This window comes from Micropterus dolomieu, linkage group LG14 (genome assembly GCF_021292245.1).
Source record: "Micropterus dolomieu isolate WLL.071019.BEF.003 ecotype Adirondacks linkage group LG14, ASM2129224v1, whole genome shotgun sequence".
Lineage (NCBI taxonomy): Eukaryota > Metazoa > Chordata > Actinopteri > Centrarchiformes > Centrarchidae > Micropterus > Micropterus dolomieu.
The window spans coordinates 15,370,063-15,387,861 of NC_060163.1; the positions used below are offsets into that span (position 1 = coordinate 15,370,063).

General features: G+C 40.8%; 2 long non-coding RNA genes across 4 annotated transcripts in view; one reads left to right on the forward strand and one right to left on the reverse strand.

Moving 5' to 3' along the window:
* LOC123983089 overlaps positions 1-17,799 on the reverse strand; it is a 42,581-nt gene that overhangs the window by 15,654 nt on the left and 9,128 nt on the right. For 2 of the 3 annotated variants that reach the window (XR_006828119.1, XR_006828120.1), the window contains exon 2: positions 12,605-12,728. This is a non-coding gene — a long non-coding RNA (uncharacterized LOC123983089). Of the gene's footprint in view, positions 1-4,704; positions 4,823-12,604; positions 12,729-17,799 lie in introns of those variants that run through there. The other variant, XR_006828121.1, reaches the window with a different exon arrangement.
* Positions 12,623-15,666, forward strand: LOC123983091. The gene is made up of 3 exons (XR_006828122.1): positions 12,623-12,745; positions 15,051-15,115; positions 15,205-15,666. It is a non-coding gene; the product is annotated as an uncharacterized LOC123983091 (long non-coding RNA).

Below are 17,799 nucleotides of genomic sequence, written 5' to 3' on the forward strand. Positions count from 1 at the left end.
AAAGCACTTGATCGGCTGAAAGAGCTCTGCCTAAAACTGTCTTTGGAAAAGTGCATATTCTTCCAAACATCTGTTTGTTGTCTGGGACATGTGGTTTCCCACAGTGGTGTTGAAACTTCGTGAAATGTGGTCAGTACCCAAAACTTACAAAGCACTGTGGTAATTTCCTGCCATTGCTGGGTACTTTATAGGGTTTGTGAGTTACTCTGCTATTGTCAAACATCTCCATGGTCTTACATCTGATTATCTATAATCACAGGAGAAATTGAAACCAACATTAAAACTAGAACAATAACTCAACCCCAAAGAGCTGATTGGTGGTCAATTGACTTGTCAGTGCTTGTCAGCTGGCCTTTGAAACCATAATTAATTAATACTTCAACACTACTGCTCCAGTTGCTGATTGCAAAAAGTCATGTCTCATTCATACAGATGTCAGCTCCAATGGTTTGGGGGGGGGGTTATCAAGAAGAAGGAAAGAATAGTCATGGTATACAATCCTGTTTTCCAGCTCGTAAGCTTAAATTCCTTGCCCTCAAATGGTCAGTGGCAGAAATATTCAGCGACTATCTGTATGGTAGACATTTCACAGTCTTCAATTTCTCTGTCAGCTACTTGTGGCGCAGCTTCACAGGAACGGGAAGTAAGAGCATCATCTGTAAAATTTTATCCACATGCCGTTTACTCTGGAAAATGGATGCTGTCTTTCTTAGTATCACCTTAGAGAAAATCCATTCTCTTAAAAGCGTCATTCATTGCTCTGAGGAATACACTGGGGACACTTTGTTATTGCAGTCTTTATACATTTACAAGAGGGATATTCCGTTGTCGGACTTCCCCTGAAAGAAACTTCGTCCAGCATCCAGCACCTGATAGCACCTAGAGTACCTACTCTCAGTGGATTTTCTCATGTTTTTTACTTCCTCTGATTAATCCTTGCATTCTTTCTACTGCCTTAGATTCCTTGGGATACCTGTTGAGCCAGTCCGCCTGTTCCGCCTGCCTGAGCTCTGCACCTAGCACCACTCACAGCCACAGCCATCTCCATCTCCCTGCTCGGACGGACTTCTTCCACTCCCTTCCCTCAGATAGGCACATTCCCTGGTTGTAATAAAATTCAGAGTTCTGAACTGACGGGTACAGTTCAGTTCCAGTCGTGTTCTTGTCCATTTTCCTTTTCTGCATACCAGGGATTTCATTGCCTCTGATTTATCCCGACCTTGCTGACAATCATATGGATACAAACAATCTATCAGATGAAGCTGCAGATTCAGAATTCCCATATAAACTGCCAATTTAAGGCAATGAGGGCTTAAATCATTATTTTTGTACATTTTATATACTGAGCCTTTTAAGGGGATTTAATTTTAGGCCTGTATTTTGGTTTAATCTTTTGTGCGTGAACATTTGATTCTTTCTGTTATTGTGTAGCCTTGACTAAAAGGTGTCTTTAATTTGAAAAATTTTAACCTTTTTTTTCCCAGAGAGATTCATGAGAGGTGTTGATACCTTCAAAACCTGTTTTGATGGCAAACTACCCACACCTCCTCAAAACCTGGATTGTAACTGAACCATCCCCTCCCTTCCACAGTGTGTGGCAGGAATGAACTGAACTCTGAAAACACTGAAAGGGGTTATTTTCGTGTTTTGAATGTATGTTTTTTGTTAAATTATAGCAATACAATTTCTTATTTAAAACTTAACTCTGTGTCCTTGTCCATGGTATTCATACACATCTTTCGTGCATCTCTGGTCTATAAACTCAACTTTAAATTCTATTTAGCCAGTCACACTAAACACTAAACACTGGGCTATTTATTAAGTGAAATACATTAGAAATCAGGACTTTTGTTTGTTTTTCTACAGTATTTGTTCAGACAGCTTATGCAGAAATTGCAGTTTTAGCCCATAGAATGTCCTTGAGTGTCCATTGACTGTGAATTTCATGTTCATAAAAAACATTAATTAAGACTTTCATTTTACATAACATTACATTATGTGTCCTTCATTGAGCACAATACTACTCTGAAAAGTAGTACTGAAACTCAGATGAATGTGGCCCAACTTGCTTCCCCGCAACCTCTGCCATCTAGTCAAGGTGTCATCTCACATAGACCAAACCTGTTCAGTAACAAAACAACAATTCAACAATGCGCATTGAATATTTCTGACAAGTAAGCTTTGAGAGTTCATCATATGCAGAAATTACAATTACTATAATTGCGTAGATGTACTCACGACATTGTTCTGAGTAGAAACAGCGTGTACAGAACTTAGACTAATTAACAGCCGATTACAATATGATATTAAATAAAGAAATCATACTTGCTTCTATCAGTTCAGGGTCTTTCACCATCAAACCAAAGCACTTTTGGACACCATCCTGAATGGCTCTGATGAGTGGCACACACATCTTGGAGGATGTCTCCAGTCTGCTGAGTTTTGCTTGTAGGCCCAGAGATCACTGGCAGGAGCCACCCCCAGTATCAGGTCTCAGGCTGAAGGACGTTTAAAGCCTTCACCACAGGCTTCATCAAAGTGCAGTACTCAGTCAGAAAAGCTATTTCACCTGGAGCCAAGTTAGGAAATGTTTTCTGACAATTTTATAAACTTATGAAAATACAAATAAATATGTTATGAGTTTAGTTTTGGGTTATGTTTGTGTTGTATTTTTCTCTGTGTGTTTCTGGTTTTGCCATTGTTTCATGTGTCTATTTATTTGCCTCTGTTTCTCTCGTTCCTTGTCCCTAGTTATTTATGTCTTGTCTCTTATCTTAGGTCTTAGTCCTGCATTTTAGTTCTTTGCCTCAGTTCTTAGTCCAGTGCCTTAGTTCTTAGTTCTGTGCTTTAGTTCATGTTAATGTTATTCCTGGTCTGTGTATTTCCGTGTTTCATTATTTGATCTTAAGGGTTGTAGCTTAGTTTATTCTATGTTTATCTGCATGTTTTTTACCTGTTCGAGTCCTTAGTCATATGTCTCCATGTTTTAGTGTAGTCCTGTCTCTGGTCCGGTCTCAGTCCATGCCCTGATTTTGCAGTCTTTACATATTTTATGTTTTCCTTTGGTAGATCTGTCCTGGTGTGTTCCCGTGCACTTTACTTCCTGTTTTATTTTGTAATCTTCTGTGCGTGGTGTTCTTGTCTACCTTTGCTTCCTGTTCTGTTCTCCTTGATCTGATCCACCTGTTTTATGTTCCCGCCCCGCTCGTTTGCCTCACTACTTAATGCCTGTGTTCTGTTCAGTCTGTGTTGGATCATTGTGATTAGTCTTGTGTGTGTTTGTGCTGCTCCTGCGCCCTACCTTCTTATGGATTATTTTCTTCTAAATGGATAACTTGGTTTTTGTTGGACTTGTTGTATCTGCCACTGTTGTGAGTACGCCTTCTGTTAATTAAATATTTGAACTGAACCTGCTCAGCTCTTGTGTCCTGCGTTTGGGTCCTCAACCTTGCTCACGTCGCTTATTTTTGCTTGCTAAAGTTTTTGGTGATTTCAGGGTTCCCTTCCATGTTTCCACAAAGTCACTGAAGGCCTTCAGCTTTAGATGTTTTCTCTGAACAAAATATTTTTCATCAATGTTCTTTAAATTGTTCATATTGCAATTTTTGCTCACAAAGATGCCTGAAGATATGAACATGACTATGAAAAATAGTGGAATGTGTGCCTACATTACAGTCCACATCATATTCCAATTAAAGGGATAGTTCAGATGTTTTGAAGTGAGGTTGTATGAGGTACTCGTGCAGTAGACCGCACTCAGCAACAAGGCAACAAACATTTTATCCTCCTCAAAGAACTTGTTTAAACTTATTTCATGTATTTATACTTCCATCCATCATCAACCGCTTATCCTGCGTACAGGGTCGCAGGGATTATTTATATTTATTATACTCAAATTGCATTTTTTTGCAATTTGATAAGGGTACAAAGCCATTTCGTACTTTCAATTTTAGATTGTATAAGAGATACATGGCGCAAAACAACATTAGAGAACAAACTAACCCATCACATCTGCAGTTTGTCTGAGTTGAATCAAATTAGCTGATTTCAGAACAAATTGGCTTTTTACCCTTTTATTAAGTTGCTCCAATTAAAGAGGAAAGGCTGAAAGCAAAGGTTAAGCCCTGGCTCAATTATCACACGCAACAAATTATAAGAAATCATTTTCAGGAAAGCATAAGACAATGTACTACACATTTCTGTGGACATGCTCAAAAACTTTCAGTTTTACAAATTATCATTAGACCCCTATAATTCAAACCAGGACACGAGTTGATCGGCTATTTCACATCACATTTAGATATCAAGCCTTCCCCTGCTGCTCACGACATCAACATATATATTAGAATACAACAGAAGAGCAGCTGGCGTATCGGTTTACAGTGCAGCCAAAACAACTTGTGTTTTAATAAAGTAAGCGATAACATTTGCTGATCTGATGTCATGCTTCACCAGCTGACTTGGCCACCTTGCTGAGAAGTGGACAATGGGCAGCCTGCCCTCCAGCTCTTCATCTAAAAGCTCACTGTAGCTGCTCCTGAGTCTTTCATTACACTCTGACACGTTTAAACTGACTCACTGTCAAAAACATGCCCAAAATGTAACGTAAAGCTCAGTGACAAATACATTTTGTTTCCTGTCAGTGCTTCACAATAAAAGCCACCCTGTTTTTTGCTAGTTGAATGGTTTTAATGTGAGCTGCCACCATGATGTAAAGGTAAACAGTGATGCTGCTGATATAACACATTATGTTTCCTGGGAATCCCTGGTTCGTAGTAAGGGGTTATTAGAGAGTCTGAATCCAGCAAGGGTATGGCTGACTCTGCAACGAACAATGAAAATGATTATATAGCATTTACAGAACCTCAATACATTGAATGGCTAATCAGATTTCTAATCAGAAATGGAGGTTTTATATCCACTGAACTGTAATGTTGAGCATGTTAGTTGCTGACATTAGCATTTAGCTCAATTCACCACTTTTCCTTAGTACAGGCACGCAGAGCCACAAGCACGGCTATAGACTCTTGTCTCTAGTGTTGTAAATATGTGTGGGTGGATGATATTGCATTTCTTTCTAAGTCAAGGATCCAAAGACAATATTAATAAAGCTGAAGTCTCCTTTTTCATGATATTAAATATAATTCAGCCAACCTCCCTACCCCAATAATTTTCACAGTCCCCAGGGCTCTGAAATCTGCCCCTGCTACAATTGAAACAAAAGAATTACAGATAAAGGTTTCCAACATTGTTTGTTTTTGTTTTTTTCAGTTTCCACTTTCATGTGGTCTATTTCATTTTAGCTACATTTAATATGTTTGTTATATTTAGTGAAGCAGTTCGCTACCCTATTTCGAAATGCGCTTTGCAAATAAATTTGTCACAGCAGGAACAAACACTGAGAATGTCATTGTATTTACTGGCATTTCCATTGTTCTCTGGGGGGGTTTAGTGCATCGAAATCATGCCAGGAAAATGCATCACAGAGCTACCAGAAACCGTCAGCACAGGGACCTCAGGCCTGTGGATGTCTTTTAGCATGCGGTACACACAGTACTTCCCTGTGTTGATTAAGACCAGAGTGAAGGATGATTCAACCAGCAGCGTGACCTTTGGTTCATGGCTAGTAGACTAAAGCCCACGGTTCCTGAACAATTTAACCGTTAAAACTGCAAGTTAGTTGTAACATGATTTCTGCACACTAATCTGAGCATAACAAGTAAAACAAACTGTATGAAGTTGTCAAAACAGTTGTTGAAGAAACAGCTTGCTCATGCCTTAAAATAGTTTCATGTTTTTTGGTCAATTCGTTCATTGTGGCTTTTCTGTGCACCATTATGGCTGCCTGGAAAAAGTGATTCCCCAACTTTTAATGTACTCATTGTGGTCAAGCAAGGACTTAAGACAGACTATATTCTTTGAGATACCAACACAAATCTTTCCGTAATTTGATCAAACAAACCACTCCCTGGTCTACCATTGGTCTCTGCTTCCATCCCTCAAACAGCAGAAACGGGAAGGCTGTTTTGGAAATGTCACTGTTCATCTTAACCATTGACCTAACAGAGCAAGTGTATCCGTTTACAGCTAAACAAAGCATGGGCTGCTACTTAGCACTAAAGATAAGGGACTGTGGAGGCTACTCGAATGTCATTAGTTTTGCAGGTACTAAGTCATAAACCAAAGCATTGAAAGAAAAATACTTTAATGATGGCGCTAAATGAAAAGTCAGAGGATTACCAAAGCTACTAAAATTCATCCGAAGGGAAAGACAAATGTCAATGTCATATGATGGCACTAGAGGAGAACGCGGGGGGATTACCAAAGTTATTAGGATTCATTGTCTGAGCAACATGAATGTCTTTCCAAAATTTCATGGCAAACCATCCAATAGACTTTATAGATATTCTTTTTCCTTTTGAATGTCATATGTTATTTAATTTTCATTCTAAGAAGTAACTCATCAGCGTCAGTAAGCCAATCGGCATGCCTATATCGAGATCTAACAATGATGGTGATTGGCTTTCTAACATAACAGGTCGCAGAGGTAAGAGCCTGTCCCATGCACTTTCTCATCTACTGTGACAGCTCAGTGTACCTGTCGTATCATGTTTTGTAAGCTCTAACAAATACATTGTGTTTATTGTGCATACTTCACAATGAAAGCCGCCCAGTGACTCGCAAGATGAATGCTTTTAATGTACAGCAGCAGCAAAAAGAAATGTTCAGTTTGCATCAGCAGTGACTTGATATACATCCGATATGGCATTGGCTTAGTAAACAATGGGGCTTCTATCAATGAGATAACATCACAAACGGTAACAGTGAAGTACACGCTCCATCATGTCCTGTGAATCCCTTGTGGATGTGTAGGTAATCTGGATCCAGCCTGGAACTGATGGACTGCACTACTAGAATGGAAACTACTAACAGATCTTTCCAATATAATAGATAGACAATAAATATTAAAATAGATTTTAAATTTTCAATTATCAACATATTTGTTTATTTAAAATTCAAGATAATTTTACCTTGAAACATGTTTTACACAGTTTAACAAGATAATTTCACATGGTTTAACAAGATTATTTGGTTAAGATAACAACAAGATGTTGGTGTCAGTAATGGCTCTGCCTTCTCTCCCGTCCTCATGTTTCTTGTGTTTTCCCTTCCTGCTGTCCCTGTCAGTTTCTGTCTGTCGTTCTGGCTCCCTCTCTCCAGCTTACCACCTGCAGCACCACTCACCTGAGGCTCATCGGCAAATCACCCACTGTGTGAAATACCCCGGCTATACAATCACTCCTTGCCAGTTCGTCAGTTAACCTTCAGTGGTAACACGCGTTACTAATGCCTTTTTTCTTTGCCTGTCTTCAGTGTGAGCCCCCAGCCGTGTTTGGAGACGCTGCTTGCCAGCCTGGAGAGAGCTTCTCTGCAACAATCCCACGTTTAACCTGAGACCCTGCGCTCTGTCCAGCCTGCTCGCTTCCCCCTCCAGTCATTTTGACCCATGTTTTTAATAAACCTGAGTTACCGTTCATCTGCTTCCTTGTCCACTTTTGAATCCATTGAACTTGACACCTAACAGTTGGAACTTCTGAAGGGATGACAAAGCCTAGAGTCAACATAGTTCAAAATCTGGATGACGCTTCCCTGAATTCCAATCTACAGACTCCCACATTGGTGGACTATTGCAGTTTTGGTGGCTTGCGGTGTAGGAGTGTATGAAATAGTTCATGATTCAATGACTTATTTGAACCTCCTTGTGTATATAATGCTTGCATATAACGTTGCTTTTTGTGAGTAGCGTAAAGGGAACTATAACTTTATTTCATAGCACAACCCTGTGTTGAAAAATGATAGATAAATCTACCTTGTATACAATGAAGGCCTTTATGACTGGGAGTTAATTCATCCAACAGTGTCCTCATGTGACCATTCATCCTCAACATAAACAAAGAAAACAAAGATGTATTGTACAAGTGACAGCGAAATGAGAGATGTTCTTTGGTCGGTCTCTGCAGAGTAGCGGGCAGATAACAGCAACAAAACAACACAGACAGAGCACACAGTGTTTTGAATGGATAATTCCCATTGGCTGTTCTGTGTACGTACACATTATGTTGCATTTAATTTCACTGCACTGCATTATGTTAAATTAAAGTGCTGCACACAGAGAATGCTCCCACACGTCTGTATACACGAGTGTTTTCAAATGTGCACTCTAAGATCAATAAATCATAAGCACATTCATTTCTAGACATAAGTGAAATTACCATTAACAAGTGAGACCATTATGGCACATTCCAATCCAGAATGGGCTGTTTTATGCAACAGAGTGGAAAAGTGTGGCATGTTTTTGTTTGTTTTCAGAGTTTTAGAGGTTATTTTTCAGAGTTGGAGGGCGTTGATAACTGATGTAACAGGAATGGCAATATCAGTCAGTTGGTGGTTCACCACTTTGGTCCATCTTGTACATATACAGTCCCCAGAGGATGACTCCTTCTGAGTTCGGTGATCCCCTGACATTGCGACATCATGAGGTTGACGTTTGAAATGTCTTGACTTAATGGATTGGCATACACACCACACACATTCATGTTCCCCTGAGAATGAATTTAATCACTTTTGTAATCCTCAGATTTTTACTTTAGCACCATCATCAGGTCCAAATTCTAATGATCAAATACACCCCTTTTGTACTTTGTGTTTAGCTGTGCTACAGGGCAGCTGTGGCTTAGGAGGTACAGCGGGTCGTCCATTAAAGCCAGGGTTGGTAGTTTGACTCCATGTGTCAAAGGCTACATTCACACTGCAGGTCCTAATGCTCAATTCTGATTTATTGCCCAGATCCAATTTATTGGATTCTTTAATTGTTCACATTATAGTTTAGATGTTGTCCATATCAGACTGAAGTGTGAACTGGCCACAGCCTGAAAGTGACCCGCATGCACAGAAGTTAAAACGACCTCACTCGCAGTACGCTATCATAAGGAAGTTAACAAGGAGCAACAGAGGTTAGCTCCGGTTAGCTCATACTTGCTAACCCTCCGGATTTTCATGGGAGTCTCGTATTTCTCTCCTCTCTCCCCTCACGATTTCCTCCCACGGTCACATCTTAATTACAATTTGTGAGCAGATGATAGCAAGGTTGAGGAGAAAGAGAGACACATGGTTAATAATTGATTTTGTGGACCTTTTTTGATCACCGCACCATCTAATTTGCAGAATTGTGACAATGGCCGCCCTAGAATGACATAAGTGTCTTCTGATCTGACTGTCCTTACTGAACAAACTGGAAAAGATCAGATTCCATGTGACTCGGGCTGTTCAAATCAGACCTGAGTCACGTATCAGCAAAAAACAAACAGATTTGGGTCTCTTTGGCCTGCAGTCTGAACGCAGCAAAGTGTCTTTGAGCAAGACACTGCATCCAGAGTTGTCTATGTAAATGCAGTCCATTTACCATTTACTGCTAATTAGCAAATGTTAGCATGCTGCTATGCTAAACTAAGACGGTGACCATGGTAAACATTATATCCCCTAAACTTGATAGCATCTTGATAATAGTCACATGTTGATGTTAGCATTTGGCTCAAAGCAGCTGCCAGCATAGCAGCACAGCAGAAGCTTCAGCCCTCTGTCAGTGTCTACACAGGACGTACTGCTGTGTGGTCACCTGCGTTTGACTCTGAGCCCAACACACAGTCAAGCGCATAAAACAGAATAAAAGACCTTCACGTGTCAAAGCAAAGCACTGCATTGTTTTCTATTTGAATTCAATATTAGCTGTATGGCAGGAATTCATAACAGAAGTTATCTCATTGCACTTTTAATGCAGAGCAGGTCCAGACCGTACTCTTTGTATTATTATTTACAGAGACCCAACAATTCCCACCAAGAGATTGGTGACACAGGCAAGTGTCGCCCTTTTAGCAGGTAGAAACATTGAGCAGACCCTAGACTGTCGGCCAACTGCCTCAACTGGTTGGTTTAAGAGCGAGAGAGGGAGAGGTAGAGAGAGATGGGGGTGAGAGGGAGAGACAGAGAAGGAGGAAAGAGAACATTCGGTAGCCCAACTCATAGAGATGTAACATAATAGTAATGGTAACAGTACAAATGTCAAGAAAACTTCATCAGTATTCATAATAATAATATTAATAGGACTAAAAGAATAATTGTAGCAGTGGACATGGGCCAGTAGGTGGCTTGCAACCACAGACTGTACAGCTTTGGAGGCAGAAACACCTGCACAAAGTATTCAAATCCCAGAACCTCATTAGAGTCAAATCCTAGAGAATCAGGTATCCACTGACCATGACAATGAACTTTTCCCCCATTATGTTTTAAGCACTGTTATGTAGTTGAGTGTAGCAGGAAACAACAGGTATTGAAATGGGAGTGGTTTTTGCCAAGTTACAAATCCTTCATGCATAAAACTGAACCTTTCTCAATTTCTCCCTGCTGCAAGGCTGGGTGACGAGTCATGGGTCAAAATAGAGAGCAGCAGGATGTTATTTAGTGACTAAATTCATAATGAATGGCATTGTGTCATACCTCCGTTGTTCAGGTCTATTTGTGTGAACAGGTAAACGTTTTTAATCCTTGTTTCCAAGGTTATCAGGTATAAAAACTGCAAATGCCCCTTCTTGCTGTCTTAAAAGAACTTTAGTGCTCAACAAAAACCTTAAAATTCATATAAAGAGCAAAGCTTTCACTGCAGACAGTGTGCAACACTGAGTGGCGAGAGAGACCCCAGACCTGGCTCTGCAGGGGCACTTGAGAGGTTTTATGCCTCTTGTGAAATATAGTCAGATGTTGTCGTAGCTTCGTTTAAATCACTAGCTGCCTGCAGGGTTATTCCAACCTGTGATTGGTTGTCTCATGTTTCATTCAGCATAGAGCTGACCAGTTTATTTGTTGCAGTTGATTTCCCTTCCTACCCTGTTGTATCTCAGTCTGCCTGTATTTTTTCAATCCTTTCTTCGACTAACATGCTGCTTTGTTACATTCTTTCCAATTTTTGAGCAGCTGAAGGATATTGCCCTTTTCTCACTCGGGCGGTGGAGGCACTTGTCATCTCTCCCCTGGACTAATACAATTCTCTCCTTACTGCCCCTGTCTTCCACCAGACCTCGGAAGCTAATGGAGAGTAGGGCTGGACAATTAATCAAAAAGTACCAAAATCGAAATTATGACTCTTTTATCGACCTCATTTAGGACACTTTGGGATGTTTTCTTTAATTTATCCATTGAAAGTACATCAAAATATCTAACTCCTATAGACCTATGTGCACAGTCAGAGCTTGTTGCGTGGGTTCATTTTATAAGTCTAACTGACCCTGTGTGTCCAGTCTAACATGATCAGACAAAGACACTCAAATGCTGGAGGTTGGGGGCAGGTGCAGAATGCAGATGAGGAACGCAATGGTGGCCCGGTGGACAGCACTGTTGACCCGGGCCTTTCTGTGTGGAGTCTGCATGGTTTTCCTCTGTGTGCTCCGGTTTCAACCACCATCAAAAACACGTTCATGTTAGGTTCATCAGTCAGTGCCATTGGCACAGATCTGGAGTTGGTTGTACAGCGGCTGCCCAATGCTCCCTTTTGAGGGATGGGTTGAATGCAGAAAATGAATTTTGCTACGTGTATGTGACAAAAAAAGTACCTTTATAAAATAAAAGAGGTATGGGTACACTTTGGCTTCAGTCAATGTGACACAGAACAAAAAGCTAAATGCAAATACTGTCAGAGAAGAATGGAAACGCTCAGTGTTGTGAGTTGGGTGACTCACTCAATGGGACTGTGGAGCTGATGCCGTGATGACTGATCGGCCCAAATTGGACCGGCTCTGTTCCAGTCTGGGTCATCTAGTGATGACGGTCGCCAGATAAAATCATATAGAGTGTGACATTTAAAGACTGTTATCTAAAGTCTTTAGATCCAATCCCTGCCAGTCGTTCTCATAAAGATTTTTTAAATAGGTTTGATATTTGCTGACTGATGACGCCGACCACTGACATGACTTGTATGTCACCCGAGGGAGGTGTGAGGGACCAAGCTGTCAGGCATGAGGAGTCAGAAAGTAACCACAAAAAATTCTGGGCCCATAAAAGAGGTCAACTAAACAGAACTTAACTCAGGTGACATAACCTTAACAAAAACTGAACAAAACAGACCTAGACTAACTAAACAGACATGGGGAAAACTTATATAGTGTCTGATCAGGCCATTCTGACACAAAGGGGGTAGACAAACATAATAATATAAACAAACCACCATAACTACAACAAATGTTAAGCCAATGCTACCTAATATGAACTAAGGCTAAATTAATCAAATAATTATAACAATAAAAGTAGAACTAGCAAAGAAAAGAACACAGCTCCAAAATGGAAACTCTGCCACCCCCACGATATGGGAAAACATGGTGCAGTCCAATTATCCATTCCCCTACTTAAACAGCTTAAATGCAGTTACAAGTCTTTTGTCAGACAGCCAGAGACCCCCAGCAGCAACTCTCCAGGAGCTGGTAACTCAAAAAGATTTCACAAAATACAACTTGATAACAGCGTTACCTGAAGTCGGCTTCATTTTAAGTTTGCTCACCACCAGTATCCTCTGTGGGCCGTACAGTAGGCATCGTTCATGGCTCTCCATCCAGGATATCACCAGACTCTGATCTTTTTTCCTCCTTTGTGGCTGTGGTTCTCAGGACAGCAAGGTGTGTTGACTGTTGAACATAGTCAGGTGAGAAGTAAACTGTAAATTTATATAATAAATGCCAAGCCGTTCCCCAGTTTTATTTACCAACCGCTGACTTTAGTGACGGAGGTTAGCTCTGAAGTTAGCTACAACCTCAGCCCTGGAGCAGTAAAGGTTACGCTTCCTGACCCCAGTCTGGAGGATGAAGCGGGTTATTTCAGACAAGGCATTAAGCTACACAAGCAATTGTTAAAATAATGCATATATTACTTTGATTTTGCTGTTCAAGAAAACAAATACCTGAAAGTGTTGTTAACTACTAAATATATATATATAAAAAAAATTACTGTCCTTACAGCAACTTCTTATTACAGTCATTCTTTGTACTGAAAAATAAACAGATGTGAATGTTGTGCACTTAATCATGATATTTAGTTTCTGACTTGATATCACCGCTCCCTACCACTTTCAAGGCATGTCAAACCCTAAACTTCAGCCTGACCACTGAGTTCCTCTGCTTTTGGATGACTGGCAGAGGACTCTGTGGTTGCTCCTCTCAGTCAAGGCTCTTTACTGTTCTGAACCCACAGTGGTGGAATAATATGGGATAGTATTCCAATCTTTATCCAAGAGCATGGTCTTTCAATTTGAGAGCATGACTTATTGATTTCACGTTCAGATTTTGTAATGCTTGCACTCAAAACCCTGACCTCGCACTCAAAACCCTGCCCTCGCACTCAGAAAGCCCGTGCTCGCGCTTAAATTTGCTCTGCTTCTGCTCAAACCGTGTGCTTGGACTCCGAAATGTTGTTGCTTGGACAGATTTCCTGTGCTCCAGCTTCAACCATTTTGTGTGCGCGCGAAACCCCTGCTCAGGGATTTTCTTGTGCAATAATCCTGTCAGAATTCCTCAAACAATAGAATGGCAGGTGTAGTGTTGACCTGTCGCTTTACTTCTTAGAGCGACCCGTATGGGTGGTTACGCTTTAACCTGGATTATCCACTCCAGCTCTCTACGGCTTTATTATATACTTCCCATGCGTTCTTTACAGTTTTTGGAATGAAAGGACTGACAAACCAGTGCCCGTACTTTTCCCCCATAGAATAAACTTTCTAGTGAAGTCAGGTCAACAGGGTCCTCTTCTACTGCCGGCTGAAAACCAACTGTGTACTTAATACACTTAGTTGTTGTTTTGGAATGGTATGCACTGTGGGAGATAAAAACCCTCAGACCGGGCCAGAGACCTAACGGGCCCTCACTCGCACACTTCATTCTCTTGGATGTAACTTTAAATCTTTTATTATAAATTTATTATAAACTTATAAATCTTTTCAATGATATATCCTGTTTTGCTCCTCCTGTTGTGGGTCTTCGGGTCAGACCCACCTCCACCTTCATCTCCACACATATTCAATATTAAAGCAAAAAATAGTGTAATCTAACCTACAACACTTCTAAAGAAATAAGACATCATCGTAATATTAGAAAAATATTTTGTGCCTGAAATAATCAGTTTTTACTGTCGTTGCCACAGCCAGGAACACTAACGAACCAGCGGTATCAATGATCTTGTCAAACGACCCCACTGAGGTTAAATAGCTGAGTTTCCCTACCAGTCAGTCAGAACTGAAGAAGTCCCTTGGATGAGGGACGAAACGTCTTCTAGTATCTTCAACCAAGTCCACTCATCCTTGACTTTAACCTTCTTTGGACAGCGGTTATTAAACTCCAATGAATTTGAAAACCATGACAGATGAATAAACCACGGTTGTGTGTGTGTTTTAACACCTGCATTGGAATGTGCGTGTTCGCAGATGTCTGCGTTCATTGCACTGTATTTCATGAGTCTGTCTATGTGACGGTGTGATTTGTCATCGGAATAAATACAGAGCTATTTGCATATTAAGTGATTTGTCAGAGAAGTCTGGCTGGGTGATAAAGTAAGTATTAGAATCCTGTTGGCTCTTGTACTCATCAGGATTTATCATTGTTTCCTCTTCTCCTCCGCCTCGTTGTCATTTTTCTCTCTCCGCGTGTTCATTTTTAAAGCCTTCTTTTCTCTCTGTCTAACTTCATTCCCTCCTCTGCGTTCTCTATCACAAAACTGTACATCTTTTCAATGGATGTGTCCCTCTTTCTCTTTTATCTCCCATTATGTCTCCCTGCTGGAAAACTTTTCCTTTTTACCAGTGTCATTGGCCAGCCTTCCTGTGCTTTTTTGTTGAACAAATCATATAATCACCTTTGTTTAGCTATAACCACGCATTTTCTGTTTAAGATAAATGATCAATCTCTTATAATTTCACATTTTATTTTCCATCCATCGTCAACCGCTTATCCTGCGTACAGGGTCGCGGGGGTCTGGAGCCAATCCCAGCTGACATCGGGCGCAAGGCGGCGTACACCCTGGACAGGTCGCCAGTGCATTTTAATTTCAAAATTTCCAATTTAGATTTTTTCACTTTTAGTCTAACATTGTTTTTTTGGTTTTTTTCTGTTTCAGTTATGGTCGGGGCTGGTATTTTCTTTAATAAGCAATGGGGGCTAGCACTGCTCATGCTAACTACATACTTACACCCAATACTACCATTTTATACGACATGTTAGCAGGGATAGATGCTTCAGAAGTGCATACAGTCAGGCAGGTGCCTGAGCACTTCGCTGGCTCCATCACCATCAGCCCACACTGAATGATATACTCTGTCTAGTCCAAAATTTAGAAATTTTCGACATATTGACTCTGTGAGTCAATATAGAGATGTTTGTGGAGTACAGATTCAGACACACATAAACCCTGCACAGCATAAACAAATGTCTTAGAGGAAAACTGGATTCCAGTTGCTGTGGTGCAGCCAACCAAAATATCCAGTGGCACTGGGCAGATTTTCACTCACACACTGGAGTGGTGACACTTCAGGAGACTCTTAATTTGGTTGTAGAAGGCAGAGATGTGAGGGTCTCTGTATATTTCTTTCATTCTCAACCAATCAAGCGTGTCGCCTCTTTTTTACAGACATTACTGACAATCTACACTTTCAAAGTGTGTGTGTGTGTGTGTGTGTGTGTGTATATATATATATATATATATATATATAGTGTATATTGTCCCACACACAGACATACTGTAGACCCAGTGGAGGAAGATAAAAGCAGACATTCGGGCTTTGCATCAAAGCTGTTTTCCTTTGGGTTGTGTCTGAACAGCTAGCCTGAGGTGTGGCTTTTTTCTCGGTGAAAAGTTTCTGTGTGTGTGTGTGTGTGTGTGTGTGTGTGTGTTGATGTTAGCAATGGATGGCTAGTAAACATACAAATTGCAGAACCAAGGCCTGAGGTACATGTGTCTGGCTCTTATTGCACCCCTGCTCTCAATTTCCAACATGTTTTTCTTTTCTTCTCGTGTTTTCTTCTTTTGCTTTTTTGTCTTTTCTGTATCATTCTAACATTTTGACTTTCAATGTACAATTCTTTCTTACTTTTTCTTTCATCCTAATCCTACTGCTGTTAGTCCAGGAAATGTCATAGGCCCCTGGGCTTAGCTAAACCCGTAGACCCTTTTGCTCAGTGCAGCCACATATCCACCACCACAAGGACCTGATTTACCTCTGCACACAGTGATACTGCTACGTCAAGCATCAACACCACAATAAACATGCATAAATTCACTTAATTTCTACTTCATTACAGCTATCAAATGACACAAACATCGCTCTCCTGCAGGATGACACGTCGCAATGCCATAATAACAAGCATAAAAATGAAATGACACTTCTAAGTGTAAATGACTTTACACTTAGAAGTGTCTGTGTGGTCCATAATTTCACTGGACATTAGCGTCAGATGGTTCAGTCTCTCCTGATACGTGGTTGAGTGCAATCTGGTCTTGCCCAAGCCAAGTTCAGAGAGGGATCGCTCCTCACTAGCATTAGACCCTGGCATTGTTAGAGTGATGTCAACATTAGGGAATACAAGATTTTGTATCGTTAACTGGTTGCACATAAATTCAACAAAATGAACCAACAAAGTCCGTAAGATACTTCTCAGTGCTGGGCAACCATGGGGTCCACCAACAGACATTTAGAGCCTGACAGTTCACATTATGTTTGGGACTTCATCAAAAGTGTCAAACTAACAGCGGAGCTCTGACACATCAGTGACCGGACAAGGTCTACTGCATTACACAGATCAATTTCAGTTCCTGCTCACTCTCTGAAATCTTGATAACACTGGACTCCACATGGTGTTTCAAGCTTGCACGTTTTCTTGTGTAGAGCCTGTGTTTAATGTCTTGCAGTTGCATTTTGATTATCATCCTCCATTATTTTGTGCAGCGGATGCTGGATATTAGCATAATGCAGAGAGAGCACTTTTGTGGCCTCAGAATGAGCTGACCACCGACAGAGCCTTTAGGGGGTTTTATCCGGTTGTTCTCATTAGGCTGCAGGGCTGCGGTGACAGCCTGCCACCAGGAGGTAGATTTTGAGAAAAGATTTAAACAAGACTGGAAAAAGCTGCAACACTCCTGCAAACAGTTTACACTACCAGATCAAGCCTGCTTTTTACTTTTGTAGGTGCAGGACATGTTAAGAGCATTATCATGCTTATATCAATGCCCACTTATAGCAAAACATTAAGCCTTGACTGAGTTAAACAGGGCCTCACGTCTGCAGCTCATAATGGAATTTTCCACTCTAATTGAAAATTACTTTTGACAGGGTTCACAACTTTAAGCACTTTCTCCCCCATTATCCTTGCACAGAGTTCCAGAGAGGTATGAAGGAATTGCTTTACCAGTGGTTCCATATTTCTCTAAATGATAAGCTCCAAACTGCCCAAGTTATTTCCATTATCGGGCTGTCTTAAAGGGGGGGGGGACCCTACAGAGGAGGACCACTGTCATGGTTTTGGGTTTTGTTTGTTGTTTCCTGTTTTGTTTAGGTAACTGTCTGAGACATTCAACTTGTGCTTGTTTCCTGTCTGCCCTGATTTCCTAATGTGACTCACCTGCTGTTGCTCCCCGTCTGCTTATGTATTTGTCACTATATAAGGGAAAGGGAGTCTGCCTGCTCACTTGCCCGTTTGTCCTTGGTTTTACTTTGCA